General features: G+C 38.7%; 1 protein-coding gene across 5 annotated transcripts in view; it reads right to left on the bottom strand.

Annotated features, from left to right (window-relative positions):
- Nucleotides 1-17,020, bottom strand: part of MAGI2 (membrane associated guanylate kinase, WW and PDZ domain containing 2) — a 758,699-nt gene that overhangs the window by 527,590 nt on the left and 214,089 nt on the right. The window lies entirely within an intron of this gene.

Here is a 17,020-nt window from a genome sequence, read left to right as displayed (position 1 = left end):
ACAACTAACTGGCTAAATCTGTAGAGTTCAGGAAATACATATAGGATTACAGACGGAGGTGTCAATTTTTTTCTGCACAAAACTGCAACATCTTGCTGGTGTATCACTACCAACATGTATAACTAAATAATACATTCTTGGGTGTTATGTTCCCTGTGATCTTGTATCAATTTTCCACCTGCTTATTAAACCAAGGACTCAGTTCAAAATGTCTCTGTAATGTTTGGTGTTTTCAATCCAAGTGTGATCAGAATAAAAGGCAGCAGTACTTAATGATCATATAAATACGATATAGTCTTTCATGTTATTTATTTCTAACAGCACTCAGATCTGGAAAAGACATTACATGAAACAAGGGTATGTATTTTATTTCCACCACTGATAAGAGTCATTAGTAATACAACATCTGAGCATAAGATTGCAATGTGGAAAAAAAATGAGTTAGAAAAACCTGTATTTGCCACTTTTAATATAATTTTAGGACAAAACAACCTAAAGTACTGTTTAGTCACTGACTGGTGTATCGTGTTCCACTATTAAAGGCATACCTATAAATCTAATCCGACATGATTAATCAGCATTTCCCGATATAGTTCCTCTCTATTTCTTTTAACCTGGAGTATGGATCATGTTTATAATTATGGAAAAAAGGTCTATAAATAACTGCATTTCTTCCTTCTCTGAAATTATGACATAAGAAAAATACAGAAAATCATTACTACACTGAGTTCTGACATATGTTCCCGAGATGAAAAATTGCAAGCAGATAGATCCCTAACTTGTTGCTTTATACATTCAACCTTAAAACATTTTTTCAAATGGCATTTGCTATTGAACCCTCTGCCAAAAGTCTTATTGACTTGGACTATACAAAGATTTTCCCGTAAAAAGGAACAAATAACATTCCTACCTCATTATTTGAAAGGCACTGCAGAGCGTAAATGGCTATAAATTACAATATAGTTCTCCTTACAGCTATTCCTATTTATCTGCCAGTTACAAATACATAATCTTATTATTGCTGCTCTTTGTCAATAGCTTAAAAACCTTTTTTTCCAGGTTTATAAAAAGCTTATAAATATTTTCTGTGATCTTTAGCTAAAGGCAAAAATCCAGCAGACTTTCATAATAAAAAGAAAAAAAAAAAGCCCTAACTCATAACAGACACAACGAAATACCTGTGTGCCCGGTTCCCAGAGGCTGAGAACTTACATCCAGATTGCTGTTATTCCAGGATCCCAGCTGAGCCACTCAGTCTATGACTTGGGTACCACTAACCCTGTTTCTAATGATGGGCTCAGTCTGCAGACCAGACCATCCTTAATTCTGCTAATTTCTGACAAGATTTCGGCGAAGGCGAGGGCTAGAGAGGGCTGCAGAGAGACGCCCTGCTCTTGGTCGGAATCAGCTGTCCTTTCTGATCGGCTGCAGAGAGTAAAGGTCCTGCAGCTCTTGCTCTTCTCGCTCTAATATACAGAACATGCCCAGTGATGCAGATGCTTTCTGGCAGTCTGAGGAAATGCCAGCTCGAGAACAACAGCTGTAGCCTGCCCACTGACATAAACCTGAATCATTCAGCTCCTGACATAAGTAAGTTTAGGAACCTACACAGATTTCTGACCCTCGAAGAGCATTTTTTATTTACAGCCTTTTGCTTCAAACAGCCATTTACTTCACCATGTGTTAATGAATGCACTAAAACCTCCCAAGCACTTCATAAAAAGAGTCACCTGATATTTTTGGCAAATTGCATATTCCAGACTGGAGTATAAAAATGTACATTTACATGAGGAGATATCCAGAGCTTTGTATTTGTTAGAGATTCAAAAGCAAAAGTTTGTAATAGAAATAAAACCTGTACATGGTGCAGAGGAAAAAACTTGTCAGCCTTCAAGTACAAGGGAAAAATACGATTTTTTTCTTAATATATGAGTATATACTGTAAGATTAGCAAAGTCTATTTTAAAGAGCAGCCAGATGAACTAAAGACAGCACATGTACAACTGGCAAATTTCCCTCTTCGAAAGTCATTCTGTTTTCTGACCTGACATTTTTCAGTTCTTTGGGCATAAGCTATATTTTGTTTGAATCCAGTATAACAATGAATTTTGCATCCTGGAAAGTGTAAAAAATGAAATAGTTCAGGAGTCTGGAAGGGCAGATGCAATATTTTCAATTCATCCTTCCAATTGTCATTCTTCTGCTTTTCTCCCCTAAAAAGCTTTGTCATTTTGCCTGATGCTTGTCAAAAGCATACTTGACACCAGCTGTGCTTTCCAGGTATGTATAGTACCTGGGCTTTTGAGCAGCCTGAGCCTTTTAAAGTACAACCAGAACAAAATCTTGAGTGTGCTAGTATGGGGCCATAAGACTTTTTCCAAGAAACTGTAGTGATTTGAAGGTATGTAAACCAGCCTTGATATAGCAGCAGTGAATTATATCTTGAGTTACAGACTATATAAATCAAGAATAACATGAGTAAAAATAATAGGACTATGTCCTCCAAAAGAGTGAAATAAGAGATAGAAATTAGTAACATTCGATTTAATTTGGAGGGAAAAAAGAAACTTAGTGACGTTTTCAGTAAGTTCATAGAAAGACAAGCAATCAGAAATTGTTTTTACAGGCAGTAACAACACTCCGCTATTTAGTGGTCCCATCCAACCCAGTTAGACAAGTGTCCAGTACCCATGACTGACTTGGTTTCTATAAAATACAACTTTCCATTATTTTCTCTTTTTTTGCAGTACAGTGAAAGCCACGGAGATGTTGAAAAATTCCTGCCATGAACCTAATCCCCTAGTTTTCTATCATTCCCAGCCAGCCCGCAGTGCAGGACCTTGGGATGATGCTCAGGGGCCGCCTGGTACCACCAACCCCACCGAGGCCACACATGGCTCCCGAGGAGGAGCTCGGGGAGAAGGAGCTCACAGAGGCCACGTCCCGCTCACCGTGCATGTGAAAGGAAGAGCTGGTGTGTGTCAGGGGTATTGTACAGCACAAGCTTTACAAACCCAACCCAGAGACCATCATTAAAACGGTTCTTTGGCCCCTGCCGCAGGAAGAGGCTGACAGCTGTGCGATGGAGCATGCACGGGCTTGCAGCCATGCAGGGCTTTTTTTTTTATTTCTTTTTCCTGGCTTGAGGCCTATACTCTGTTTCAGTTTCATTTCACTCCAATGAATCCCATTGCTTTGCTAGCTGCGAAATATAGGACGTGTATTAAATACTTCCAGTAACGATCTCTTGCATAATGTATGTCTGGTTTAGGTACAGCTACCAATCATGATGGCAAACTCATAACCGTGACTGAATTTGATTCCAGAGATTATAAAATTAGATACACTTGGCTGAACTAAAAAAATGCTCTGTTTGCATGTTTTACTTATGAATCTAATGAGGAAAGTATATCATTTTTCAGTGTTTTAATACATTTCTGTCAGGTTTCCTTTCCTTCTTAAAATCTAGTAGCAAAGTCCAATCGGAAAAGAAATACAGTAAGAATACACAGACAAAGAGGTATTGAATAGTTTATAGCTCATTAAAAGATTCAAAACTGAAAAAGATAATTGCCATTTCTGAGAAAATGACAGGAATAAAGGTTTATAATTTTCTCTATACCCTCAATATTGTCACATTTGTTTAAAGCTTCCCATTTGGTAATCCATCGATGCTGCAGCTGGAATCTAGTCTTGTATTTTATTTTTCAGTGAAGGACTTGTAAACATGATAACCCCTCTGCTTTTCCCACAATGTTAGCTCTAAATAATTTATTTCTTACTCTTAATATATTTTTCTATGGTTAAAACTTCTCAGCAAACATTTCTGAGTATTCACCTGTTAGTATTTTCTCATCTTGCATCATAACCTTTCAGTGAATTGACTTCCCAAAACCTGGTTTGGTTAATTAATCATTTTTTAAGAGTACAATCAATTGCATCACAGTCAATAAAAAATGCCTTAGATATTTTATTTGCTGTGATTAATATTTAAAAGATTTCAGGTTCTCTGGGTTCTATAAATACTCCTGGTTAGAAATATCTATAAGTAAGCAAGACTCTTACATCTAGATTTGCATTTGTACATGACCTGTGTCTGAGGAAAACAAAGGAAGTATCTCAGGATCTGTACCCTCTGAAAGCAGAAAAGTTCATAAACTTCTAGCTCAAACTACCTCCCCTCTTCCACTGCGCTACTTGAGTCAATCTGTGTCTCCCCTTGTTTTCAACAAGCTCTCACTTCTGACTGCAAATATAAGACATATATTTGGCCAAGTCAAATGCCTTTGCTGAACCAGCTTCAGTAGGACTTTCACCAGCTTCAGTAGGACTGTTCCACTGGAGAGTCTCACCCCAAATATTGACTCAGGTGCTACCTGGAGCTTTATGTTAATACTGTGTTATGCTTCCATGGACATCTGACAATACCTCTAGTTTCTTCTGCATCTCTTCAGTAGAAGACATGCAATGTGGTGCAGGTGAGACCAACTCATCTTTCATCATTCACAGATGATCTAACTGACCTTTCAATCAGTAGCCTAAATGACAGCCTGAGTTCTTTAAACTAGATACCAGGAAGGTCTGATTTATTAGTCCTTTTCTCTACTGATCAGATGAAAAAAGTATTTTGGCCATGAAAGTGGCTCCAAGATTATTATTTTTTTTTGCTACTCTCTCCAGAATATATCAAGTAAATCATAGCCATCATAAATAAAAAGCTGTGTACATAGTTTAATTGCTCATTTCTGAATATTTTTAAACGGTCCTGTAAGAATTCAGGATACCCAAAATTATCATATACAACCTCCTTCAGTCATCCACATCAGTTTAGTGACACCATGCCCACTCACCTATAAAAATCTCGATGATTTTTTCATTCCAGCATATATGACCTAGCCAGAGGTGACCCATAATTTACTCCTCCAGTCCTGTTCTCCTGACCCACACAGCTCCAGGCTGGTGTATGCACAAAAACCAGCAACACAAGCTTGAGCAGCATTGAGGGACTGGTGCTACCGAAAGAGAGCCCATGTCAGTCAGGGCTCCAAGAGACTCCCGCCAACACACACTTCTGACTGTGAGCTCCCTAAAGCAATTGAAAAGATTTTAAACATTAAAAAAATATTAAAACTGCCACATCCTCTTTTTTTCTCAAAGTTTTTTTCCTCAGATGGTCCTCTCAGAAGAGCATCAGACTTTTTTCTTTTTTTTCCCCACAAGTCCAGTGATATTTTACTGTAATAAACTTAAAAAAAAACCCTTAAGAAAACATTCATCAAAGAGGAATTGATGATTATCATTACACATATTAATTGCTAGTGTTGGTAGTGCAAACAATACTTTTTAAACAACTGAAGTATGTCTTATTTTAGTACTTGATTAATAAAGATGTAATGCATTTAACATTTCTGAACCAGTATGAGATGATATGCTTTAACAATTTCTTTAACTAGCGAGAGTAACCAAAAAATAACTTTTAAGATAGAATATGAAAATTCCAAATAATATCAATACCGATTGGATTTTAAAAGCATTCATTATGAAAATACAGCCTGCAGCTAAGCCTATTATATAAAGGAAATGATTCTCAACAAACCTATCTAGTGCTCAGAGGAGTATAAAGATGTATGCTGGCATTTCACTAATCATTGTATATTGGGCATATTCAACCCTAGAAATTCCTTCAGGTTTCCATGTAAAATACGTAATCACTGTTACAGTACTCTGAAAACAATGCAACAAAACTTCGGTAAATTATAAGAAGCAAGTATTACATTCCAGTCATCAGATGAAGATTACAGATTTTATATCCCTAGATTAAACTTGGTGGGTCGTCTTTGAACTTCTGCCTACCATCCAGCACTGCCTTCAGCCAAGTCTGCCATCAGACTTATCTGCAAAGTCTCAAACCATCAGGGTTGAGCTATCATCTCTGTGGAATGCGTGATAAGATAAAGTGTGATGGAGAAACAAGAGAGAATTATGCAAGAAAAGTAGAGTCCTCAGGAAGAAAATTAATTTCTTTCATACTTGAGAATACTACAATAAATTCTATTTTGTGGTCCTTTACTGGAGATCTAAAGGAATTTCAATAGTAAAGGCTTTGGAAAAATGTACATCTTGTATGTGTCACATATGATGAAAAACATTTTAAGATTTAGTTTATTCACAGTGAAATGACCTACTCTTTTATAGCCTAGTATTTTGTAGTTTTTCCTTTTCTCTGTGTATGGATTAGATTACTAACCTTTTTGCTTATTGCATCTTTTATATTATATCTCATACACATGTAAGTTGTATTTCTCACACACGCACTTCCATCCTTAGATATATCCTTCGATTTCTCCCCCCTAGAGTTTTAATATCAAAGCTGTAAAATGCAGGAGTGTAGGGCTTACAGGATAAATTGCATAAGGATAGTAGTATATACGGACTATAGACTGTATTAAAAACCAAACAAAACCAACAAAATCTAGCCAAGCAACAAATAATTTTCCCCACGACGAGCATTCATATTTGGATGTTGTCTCAGTTCAAATAGGTAATTCCCTAATTTCTGTGGGTGATGTCTTTCATCTGCTCTCCTCAGACCAGGAGACAGTCTGAGGTTTGTAGCATCTTTGGTTCTCACTTTCTCTGTTGTTGGGAATGGAAGAATCCTCACTGCCTAAGGACAACCTGGGTTACATCTGCCCTTGCGGTACCTTCTACTGGGGCAGTCTGAGGAAGGACCAGATCAACAGGACACTCTGCAGAAGCAACAAGATGAGACCAGCAGCACTGGGGGTAGACTCATCCTTGGACTATTGTGAAAGCATATCATGCCCTGGATTTATTTTTCCTAGTTTTGTGGCTAACCTTAATCCTCTGTTTAAAATATAAGACCTAAATGTGCGCTGTGTCGGAAGCAAAAATGTGGTTTGTAATGATATGGGAGACTGTATCAGCAGGAGACTCAGCTGAGCCGAACACATCTGTGTCTGGTACCTTGTCTCAGATTACTGAACTTCAGCTCTCATTAAAACACTAGATCTCCAGCCCTCATGGCTACAGAAAGAGCCTTCCATTGTGAAGCCAGTTGCAGCACATTCTAGAGTCCACTGGCAGCGTCAACATGGAGTTCGAGGCAGCCACCCCTGGGTCAACCTCAGAGAACTGCCATTTAACACGTAAAACCATTTTGTAGCTCTGTTATTTAGAGGTACTTTGCTTTGTTCTCTTCAGTTAATTGACTGCCCAGCACAGCTGTTTTAGTTTCTGGGAAATACCATGATTTAATTGGCTGGTAAAAAAAAAAAAAAGTGAAGCTGTACTTCATGTAACAGAAAGGGCACTTTACTTTCAGAATACTTAGGTTTTATTTGGTGTTCTACTTAGAAGGTATATAAATAAAGCAAAAATGATGTTCAAATACTGCTGCTGCATCTACACAAAGGCTGTCTGGAAATGAACTGCCTTTTATTCTAGTTCGGAAACTCACTAAAGTAACATTTCCTAATTATGAAGAAGAGCTGTTTGTAGGTGCCTCCTGTAAATCATTGATTTGACTGATAACTTACAAATAAACATTAATGTTTGCTACTCAGATATTTAAAAAGATTGTAGTTGTTCCTAAAATACTTACTGCAAGGGAAATAATTACCTTTACAGATGTTTTTGACAAACACTAAATTGTAAGGGATTATACATTCACTTACCAAGTGAGAATGTCAAAAGTGACACTCGGCCTGCACAGTCATATAGAGCCCAGGCACATCTGCAAGGACAGACTTCTTCTCTTGAGACTCGAACATATTTACAGAACGCTTACTTCAAATACTGCCTGGCATTTGGATGCTCCCACTCATAGAAGTCTCCTTTTGTTTGGACAAAGAGCATCACAGCAGAGCTTAAAACTTGTTAAGGCCACTGTTTGTTATGTGACCTACCTCCCAGATACAGCTCCCAAAGGAAACGATGGAAAGGTCCCAACTGACTTCAACAAGAACAGTTCAAAAAGGGAGATCGACCATCTTATTGGTGTTCTTCTAAAGACAAAACTTATTTGAAAATTGATGGCACATAATGCTGAAAACTCACAGAATAAGCTTATACCAGAGATTGACTGTAGCATACTAAAAATATTTGAACAGAACTAATAAGGCTTGTTTTAGCTTCAGAAGAAAAAAAAACATTTTTATTGCTATTTGGGCTGGATATATTGCCAGGAAGCTGTTTTGAATTCTAGGAAAATCCATATTAGCCACAAATGTCCAATAGAAAAGTTAACCAAAGGGGGAAAAAAGTCATAAAGATGTCAGAATTTTATGTTTTAATCAAAATATAGCAGAATATTTATTCGTGTATATACTCAGAAAAAAAAAGTCATGTTTCTCTCTGTGTGCTGCTTACTGACATGCTCATTAGAAAAAACACGCTTACAAATTGACTTCTCTGGAAAAGCTCAAATGCAGCATTAATCTCTGATTCACAGTAATGGTGATAATGTGGGACTCATTCATTCTGGCCGGGTACAAATTATGTCTCTTTGCGTCAGTTTAATTCTCTCTGCCGTGAGTCACCCAGCACTGAAACTCTGCAACCTCTCTTGGGGTCATCTGGCAGAGCAGCAACCTTAATGCCCAGAATACCTGCAAGAAGGGCATGTTCAGACAGTATTCATCAGGAACCAACCATATGCATCTTAGTTGTACCCAAAGCCATCCCTTGTCTCCAAATCTGGAGCCTCCACGGTCTTCCATGGGCTCCCCTCCAGGCTGCTGGCTCTGTGCTGAGAGCTACATAGATAGATTGCTGGTCTTCAAGAAGAATCTGTTACAAGTTTTATAATTGAAACAAAGGTAGAACTTAGAAAAGTATATTCAAAATTGTCTTACTGTGGACAAATATTCTGCTACTGTTCTGTTTAATAATCCTTTTTTCTATGAATGCAGCAATGTGACTGTTCATCTACTAGGGACACAAATGTTCTTTTTCTCTAATGCTCTTTTAGTTTTATCTTCTTTGTGGAAGACAAATGTGATGAAAGTTTGAGGTTTGACAAGAGTTTGAATAAAATATGAAAGACTGGATCGGAATAGTGGCATAGTTTTACCAGACTTGAATTATTTGAAAGGTATTCTACTTAAATCATAGCTGCACAATTTTAATTGCTGGAGATAGAGACTTATTTTCCTTACTTCTGGAAATAATATTGCCATATTATAATAATAGGCTGTGAATTGTGTGCTGACATTTTGTAAAAAGAGAGAGATTAATCTGGGTAAAAAAAATCCCAGTAACACACAATTTATGAGGGAAGTGAGCTCACAGAGACTACCATTGTATGAGTCCTAATAATAGTTACAAAACAAGATTTAAGTTGCTATCTGAATCATGAGAGCCCAGTTTTTTAGTTTTTACAGCATCTCAGTCTGCACCCATAATGTACCATGAAAAGTCACTACCATAATACATTACTTCCTGGCTTTCTAATAGCTTATTGCATAAATAACAGAACACAATTTTGCAGATTTTATACTCATGAAACTTAGCAAGTGCAAACTCAACTTGCAAAAGATAAACTGCACTTTGAAAGCAAAGGTCACAAAGCTGTTGCTGATGTCTGAGACTGAATTGCAAATATGTTTTAAAATGCATATCCTTCACCCAAAAAACCTATTTTCCTGAATCAACTGTCATGGCATTCCTATCAAGTCAAAGCAAGAATAGAACACTAAGAAAAATTAAAATGGGACGTGTTTTACAGCTATTTCTCAGTAATGGGAAATTAAGACAACACAAAATATGCCAATAAGCCTGAGGTCAAGAAGCTGTCCCCCAGCTTTATACACAACACAGTATTCAGAATACTTAACTGACATGGTCCCCTCTGTTTCTTCTCTGTGTGATGTGCCTTTCAGCTTGAAGTCACAGTGATACCACCTTGCAGCTACTACAGAAGTTAAACAGGGTTGTGCCCGGTCAGTAACTGAGCAGAAAATTTCTCAGCCCGTGAAACCAAAATGAAAGTCATGGTGGAGATTGAGCAAGTGATGCTCTTTCTTCTGAGCCAAGAGATGGCGAGTGCCTCAGCGTGTTGAGGCCACAGGACCAGCGGATGCATTATATAGTCCATGCAGGACAGTGTTGGAGTCGAGTGAAAGTTGCAGTACTAATTGAACAGGTCATTATCAGGCTTAAAAATAAATGAATGAAGAAATAATTAGACTAGCAGTAGACATGATATTTAGAGCTTTACAAAAAGACTGCACTGTTAATCCCCCAAGAAGTATAGCCAACATTATTCAGGTTTTCATTTTGGGAATTAGAGCCTTTCACCAAAAAGTGGTTTTCTTTCCCTGTCTGAGGGGTCCATTCTCTCCAAGGCCCCAGGATGGTTAAATGCTTCATAGGTAATTACCGTTAGGAAAAAAACAAAACAAAACAAAACAAAACAAAAACAAACAAATAACAAACTCTCTGATTGAAAGTATATAAAAAGTTGGAAATAGTTCACAACTTCAGTATAAAAGTAGTTTATTTTAAAAAAATAGATATAACTAGAAAAATCTATTAAAAAGTAAGCATTTACTGTTTAAAACGACTACATAACAAGGCATAAGTAATCCTATTCTCTTTCTTGAAGACATTTAAAAGTTCATCATTCTTTGTTTATGCAGTCTTATAAACCGATTAATAACCTGACAAGAATAATTAATAATTCATACAAATAATTAAAGGACTGCATAAAGAATAAATTTTGGTATGGGAAAGAAAAGTGAAGGTACAAACAAACCAAGGCATTTGCTTGGCTTTGACATAAGGTTGAAAGAAGTACTAATTTGTCAGTGAAACATCATGACAAACTTATTCACCATTGTAGCACAACAGCATTACAGATAGTATCTGTTACCTTAATATAAAACCCATTCAAAGTATTTTCTGGCCCAATCCATCACATTAAGCAAGCCTCAAAAAAGTACATATAAGTACAATCAAAGCAGTTTAAATTTTGGTAAAAGATTGAATCATACTTCCATATGAAAAATTAAAATGAAGTTGTTGAGGCCTCAGTAGCACTGTGCAGGATCATGCATTGGGTTTGCCACTGAGTGCCTCTAGAACAACTTTGACATTTTCCCTTATTTATGTGTGAATTAAATCCAGCAAGATTTGCCACGCTCTGGGCCATCTCAGAGAATCACAGAATCACAGAAAGCTAGGGATTGGAAGGGACCTCAAAAGCTCATCTAGTCCAATCCCCCTGCCGGAGCAGGAACACCTAGGTGAGGTTACACAGGAAGGCGTCCAGGTGGGTTTTGAATGTCTGCAGAGAAGGTGACTCCACAACCTCCCTGGGCAGCCTGTTCCAGTGTTGTGAAGTTTCTTGTCATATGTAAGTGGAACCTCCAAGTATTTTGCCAAAGCCAAGGAAGAACCAAAGTGCCCATCAGAGCCCGGGTGCTCTGGCTGCTGCAGCGGGACAGCCAGCCAGCCTCTCGAATGCTGTCTCTGAGTCGCTCTCACTTAGTTACAATTTCTATAGTCCCTCTATTTTTCACATGTAAAAAGGAAAATCTTGCTTCAGAGAGAAGCTAGCAGGATAAAACACAAGCAAACAAATAACTAAGCACCAAATACAACAGAGAGATTTGTAGATGACCAAGCAAATGGTTTCCATGCACTTACTGCTGGCAGCGTTTTCTATGCAGTGACAATATCGCTCTTCACTTCCAGGCAGGGACACAGACTGCATTGACCTATGTCTCTCTATCAGTCGAAAATAGCAGATCCCCAGCCCGTAAAGACAAGGGAGTTGCAAATTAGCTTGTTCTCAAAAAGCCACAAAAATAGGTTTGATTTTTAAATAAAAAAATTAAGGTCTTTGTAATGTCACTCAATCAGCACTTTCAAATTACTGTATGTCGCTAGGCTCAGCCAACAAAGCAACAATTTTAGGCAATCAGAGGTACTTTTTGTGTAGCATGGTGCTTTAGCATAAAAGACAGCACTTGGTTTTGGAGCACTGAACCAGCTGCTCGGTGCATGAAGAAGCTGTTACATTCTGGGACAGTCTCGGTTGGTTAGTTGAGTCCCCTTGTGTTGATTTAATTAGCACTGCTGGAAAATGCAGATGACCGAAAGAGACACTGTGCATTGTGCAAAATTACATTGTGCAAAATATGTGCGCTTACGTAATGTGTTGCAACAGAGAAATAAAACGCTCCTGTTCCCAGGAGCTCCAGGCAGGCAGATGGTGGGTACTCCAGCAAGATCATACACTTTGCCTGCAGAGAAGCGATGCCCTCAACCTCTGGGGAACGGGCTGCTGCTCCACTTCTGTAATACCCCAGTTTGCTGATCCACAGAACAAAACACAGGATTGCAGCTGGGCTAAAACTGCTCACTCTGCATCCCCAGAAGCAGGAAGGTGTCACAACAGGGGACAAAAATGAGATGACAGAATTATTTTTTTTACCCTTCAGGCGCATTGTCCCCATGGCAATGATCTACTGGACTGAAATCAATATAGTCTGGAGTTCAGAAGAATGCTTAGTTGTTTCATACAGAATTTATTACATTTTCACAGTTGTTACTTAATTAAAAGAGAAAACGAGTGGGCTAAAATCATGGGACAATAAAGGGTTTGGCAAGCCACTGAGGTGTGGATTAATAGCTACACATTTCCAGCTGTATCTGTGCACGTTAAGGTCAGTATCAGTGTGCATTCGGTACAAAGCCGTCAGAGTGCCTCTGACAGAATATTGTTAAGGAGGATGTGCCTGTAATTTCACCTGCCTTTCTCTGTTGAGATTTTGAGGCACATCTCATAAAATATTAAATCTTTACTGTCCCAATGCTGTTTCCTTCTGCTAGTGCTACACACCAAATATACTATAAGTAAGCTTTATACCATATAAGAAATAACAGCAATTTGCCTTTTTTTCTTTCTCCTTTTTTTTTTCTTTTTACAGCTTTACAATATTAAACTAGCATGCAGAGATAATAGAGAGATTTATGGTTTTAAATCAGGAAGTTAGTAAAAATATTCTGTTTTTATAAGACTGCAATAAAAAAAAGAAAATTAAATAAAGGGCCCGATTCATGGATCCTTATGCAGCTTAATGGAATGAAATGCTTAAAGAGACCCTGTCTAAAACTGCGTTTTCTTCCTTTGCTCTTTAATCTTTCCCTCTTTTCAATATATATCCTTTTATTTTGAATTCTAGTTTCCTTCTAGCCTTTCCTTCTATACTTTTTCCTCTCCTGTTGCACTCTTATCTTGCCTTTCCCACCTCTCCTCTCTTTTTTTGATGCTCTCAATACCTGTTCATTTCTAGCATGGTAACTGAAGACTGCCATAAGGTGGCAAGTGCCATCGTAAGCACCAGGTGTGCCAGTATTAAACATGTCTGTGTATATCTGCATGAATCTCATGCATCTATGTCCTTATACCTGTTTCATGCAATAGTTGTCAGAACTAAGGAAATAGCTTGCAAAACAGGAAAGATCCATATATGTCTGTATCAGTATTTGTGATGGGTGTGCTCGACCTCCACTAATGAAACCAGCAGCAGCTTGGTACAGGCTCCAAAGGAGGTAAAAGCCTGAGCTGCAGTTGGACCAAGAACTAAGCACAACAAACACGGATAAGTTGTGAGTGCCAGGAGTCTTGTGCATTCAATCAAAATAACACCTTCACGGGCAGAATCACAGAATCACAGAATGTTAGGGATTGGAAGGGACCTCAAAAGATCGTCTAGTTCAATCCCACTGCCGGAGCAGGAACACCTAGGTGAGGTTACACAGGAAGGCGTCCAGGCGGGTTTTGAATATCTCCAGAGAAGAAGACTCCACGACCTCCCTGGGCAGCCTGTTCCAGTGTTCCGTCACCCTCATTGAGAAGTTTCTTCTCAAATTTAAGTGGAACTTCTTGTGTTCCAGCTTGAACCCATTACCCTTTGTCTTACTGTTGGTTGTCACTGAGAAGAGCCTGGTTCCATCCTCGTGACACCCACCCTTTATATATTTATAAACATTGATGAGGTCACTCCTCAGTCTCCTCTTCTCCAAGCTAAAGAGCCCCAGCTCCCTCAGCCTTTCCTCATATGGGAGATGCTCCACTCCCTTCATCACCTTTGTGGCCCTGCGCTGGACTCTCTCCAGCAGTTCCCTGTCCTTCTTGAACTGAGGGGCCCAGAACTGGACACAATATTCCAGATGAGGTCTCACCAGGGCAGAGTAGAGGGGAAGGAGAACCTCTCTTGACCTGCTAACCACCCCCCTTCTAATACAGCCCAGGATGCCACTGGCCTTCCTGGCCACAAGGGCACAGTGCTGGCTCATGGTCATCCTGCTGTCCACCAGGACCCCCAGCATGAAGCAGAAACACGTGCAACTAAACTGGGCCTGTCTGAAGACAGTGAAAGAATCCAATGAGTCCAACCCCAGACTCAACTATTACTATTGGACTGAATCATCGCGTGAGTGGCGGGTAAATAGTCTGTAAGGGTATAATTACCCAGGAACTTCTATGCTTGGTTGGGCACCTCTTCAAAGGCACTAAGGTCGAGCCGACTCTGCGGCTGTACTACTCCACTAGATTATTTACTTCTATGAACTTTGGTGCCTGAGAGTTTGCTTCAAAAGACCTAAGATCCAGACTTCGGAGCAAGCTGGCACCAGACTCCTAGAGGGGAGGTAAAGAGGTTGAGATGCAGAATGATGAAACTGAAATCCTAGCCAAGCGATAGAAAGAATCAGGTGTGCATATTTAATCCTTTGGCCACGAATACATATAGTCCCCTACCTCTTTTCTGTTACCCTCTGTGTCTCTTAGACATGAACCGCTCATCAAGTCTGGACTAAGTTTGGATCCAGCTGCACCTAGACTTCTCCCTCAGAAGGAGTTTGGAAAGCAAGAGGATCCATTCTGAACTTCGTCACTCAACTGGAGGGCCTCCCTTTACCTTTTCTCATCTCTTGTCCCTATATAAATCACTCTAAACCAACTCTCACCTGATTCTCCCTGGCATATTACCTTCATGCAGTAATGGAGTGAACCTTGTCAATGAACTCTATTAAGTTGCACTCTTCTTTAAGCGATCTAAACATTGCTCTGTGGCAAGTAGGACCCTAAATCGCTCATCCACAACAGTATATCACAGGCAGACCAGCATAAAGACTTCCAGACTATAACACTGGGAAAAAATGTTTTTGCTTGCAAATAAAGAACATAATAAATGAAATACCATTTAGAGCCCCTGTTAATAATAACTTTTTTTTTTTTCAGAAATATCTAAAGCAAGTTGCAATAGTGTTGGCATGTCAGTTAAACTCCAAACCCAGATGCAGGACTAGGCTTTCGATATGAAAATAGTCAGCTCCTAAGAGGGAATTATTAGAGCCTCTCTTGTTTTAACTGAGAAGATGAGGGAAGTGCAAATCACATTTGCCTCTGAAAAAGCAAGCAAACAAACAAAAAACACCCAAAACATTTCAAGATGTTTCCAAATGTGTAATGTTGGTTGAAGGTTGGAGCAAGTAATCAGAAAGACTGGCTGGCTGTTTCAAGACAGACTTCAGTTGAAGCTGTGATCTTATTCATGAGGTGAATTCAGAGGTGTTCCACAAAGACCTCTGGGTTTTGGTATTTTAATTAAACAAATGGAGGGGAGACATTTTAAAGAAAATTAAGTAGTGTAGTCTCTACAGTCATCTTTCTAATCAGCAAAACACCGAAGACACCACGAAAAAAAGGATATGACTTTTGTTCTTAAAGAACACATAAAAGATGTACTAATTCACCAGTTGTCAAGGAAGAGCTGGCAGATACAGTAATTCAGAAAAGGAACAGTCAATGTATGGAGTTAATAGGGTTTTTTTGGTTGGAGATATTTCAATGATAAAGGGAAAGCTGCACATCAAGGAAAACCAAGAGGAAAGCTAACATCTGAGGATAGTCAGCATTGTAGTATCTCCTAAAAATGATTGACTAATATGACATGCTTTTGTGAATGTATAAAGAGAGGATATATCTATATTAGCAAACAGTGCGGTTCAGTGGCAGCAGACTGGTAGAGCAACTGGTTGAGGACCTGACATCCAGACTGGATGTGCTCCATGGGTGTCATGTAGCGCTTGTTCTGATCCCATGGACTCTGTGACCACTCATTGCTGGGCACTTCCTGGGTTATCCTCATCCAAAATGAACCCAGTCTGCAGCCTGGGAGACCCATCCTCAGGATGAACTAAAATGTGACAAAGCAGGGACCATCAGGATATTGATTTCAGCAGAACATTCCTGATCTCAACTGAAATGCTGATGCACGTGCATCCACCTTTGCTTTCTTGCTGATTGTCATCAATACACTGAACTCCAACGAAAAAACTTTGCTATGACTGCAGGTTTCAGCTCCTCGTCCAACAGCTGTGGAGATGTATAATGTGTGTATAGATTTTCCACTGAGTGTTTTGATGAAAGGAGTGACTACAGCAGGTTTTGATTATAACTTTTTCAGTAACAGTTGAGAGGAATTCAGACTATGGTCATTATACAAATTTGATTAATTTCTGCTGGGAATAAGTCACTATCCATTAATAAATTAAATTTGGCCTGATAATATAAAATTAATTTTCATTGCAAGAAGTTTTCTCCTGTTTTTCTAAATTCTTTCTTTTTCTGCTATACTAATGTGTGCTCTGCCTCTTGCTTTTCCTTCTCTTCTACAGGCAACACATAAAGGTTGTCCATGGCCTTAACAAGTATTTGAAGAGATACTTGATACTACTGCTACTTTTGGTTTTTATTATTATCAATCCATGTATTAATTAATGCCAAAAATTGAACACCACGAGAGGAAAAAGGATGTATTTTGGGACAGCAGCCAACTATTGCACTGCACACAAGAAAAATGTTACAAAAAACTACTGGATATTATAAATAATTTATTCAGATTTTCAGATTCAAAGTAGTCAGGCTGCCAAAGGCTAGTGAAACAATGATTGGGTTAGAAAAATGTCACTGAGCAATTTGTAT

This window comes from Caloenas nicobarica, chromosome 1 (genome assembly GCF_036013445.1).
Source record: "Caloenas nicobarica isolate bCalNic1 chromosome 1, bCalNic1.hap1, whole genome shotgun sequence".
NCBI lineage: Eukaryota > Metazoa > Chordata > Aves > Columbiformes > Columbidae > Caloenas > Caloenas nicobarica.
Note: the sequence above shows the minus strand (reverse complement) of the source record. Positions and strands in the feature narration are given on the sequence as shown.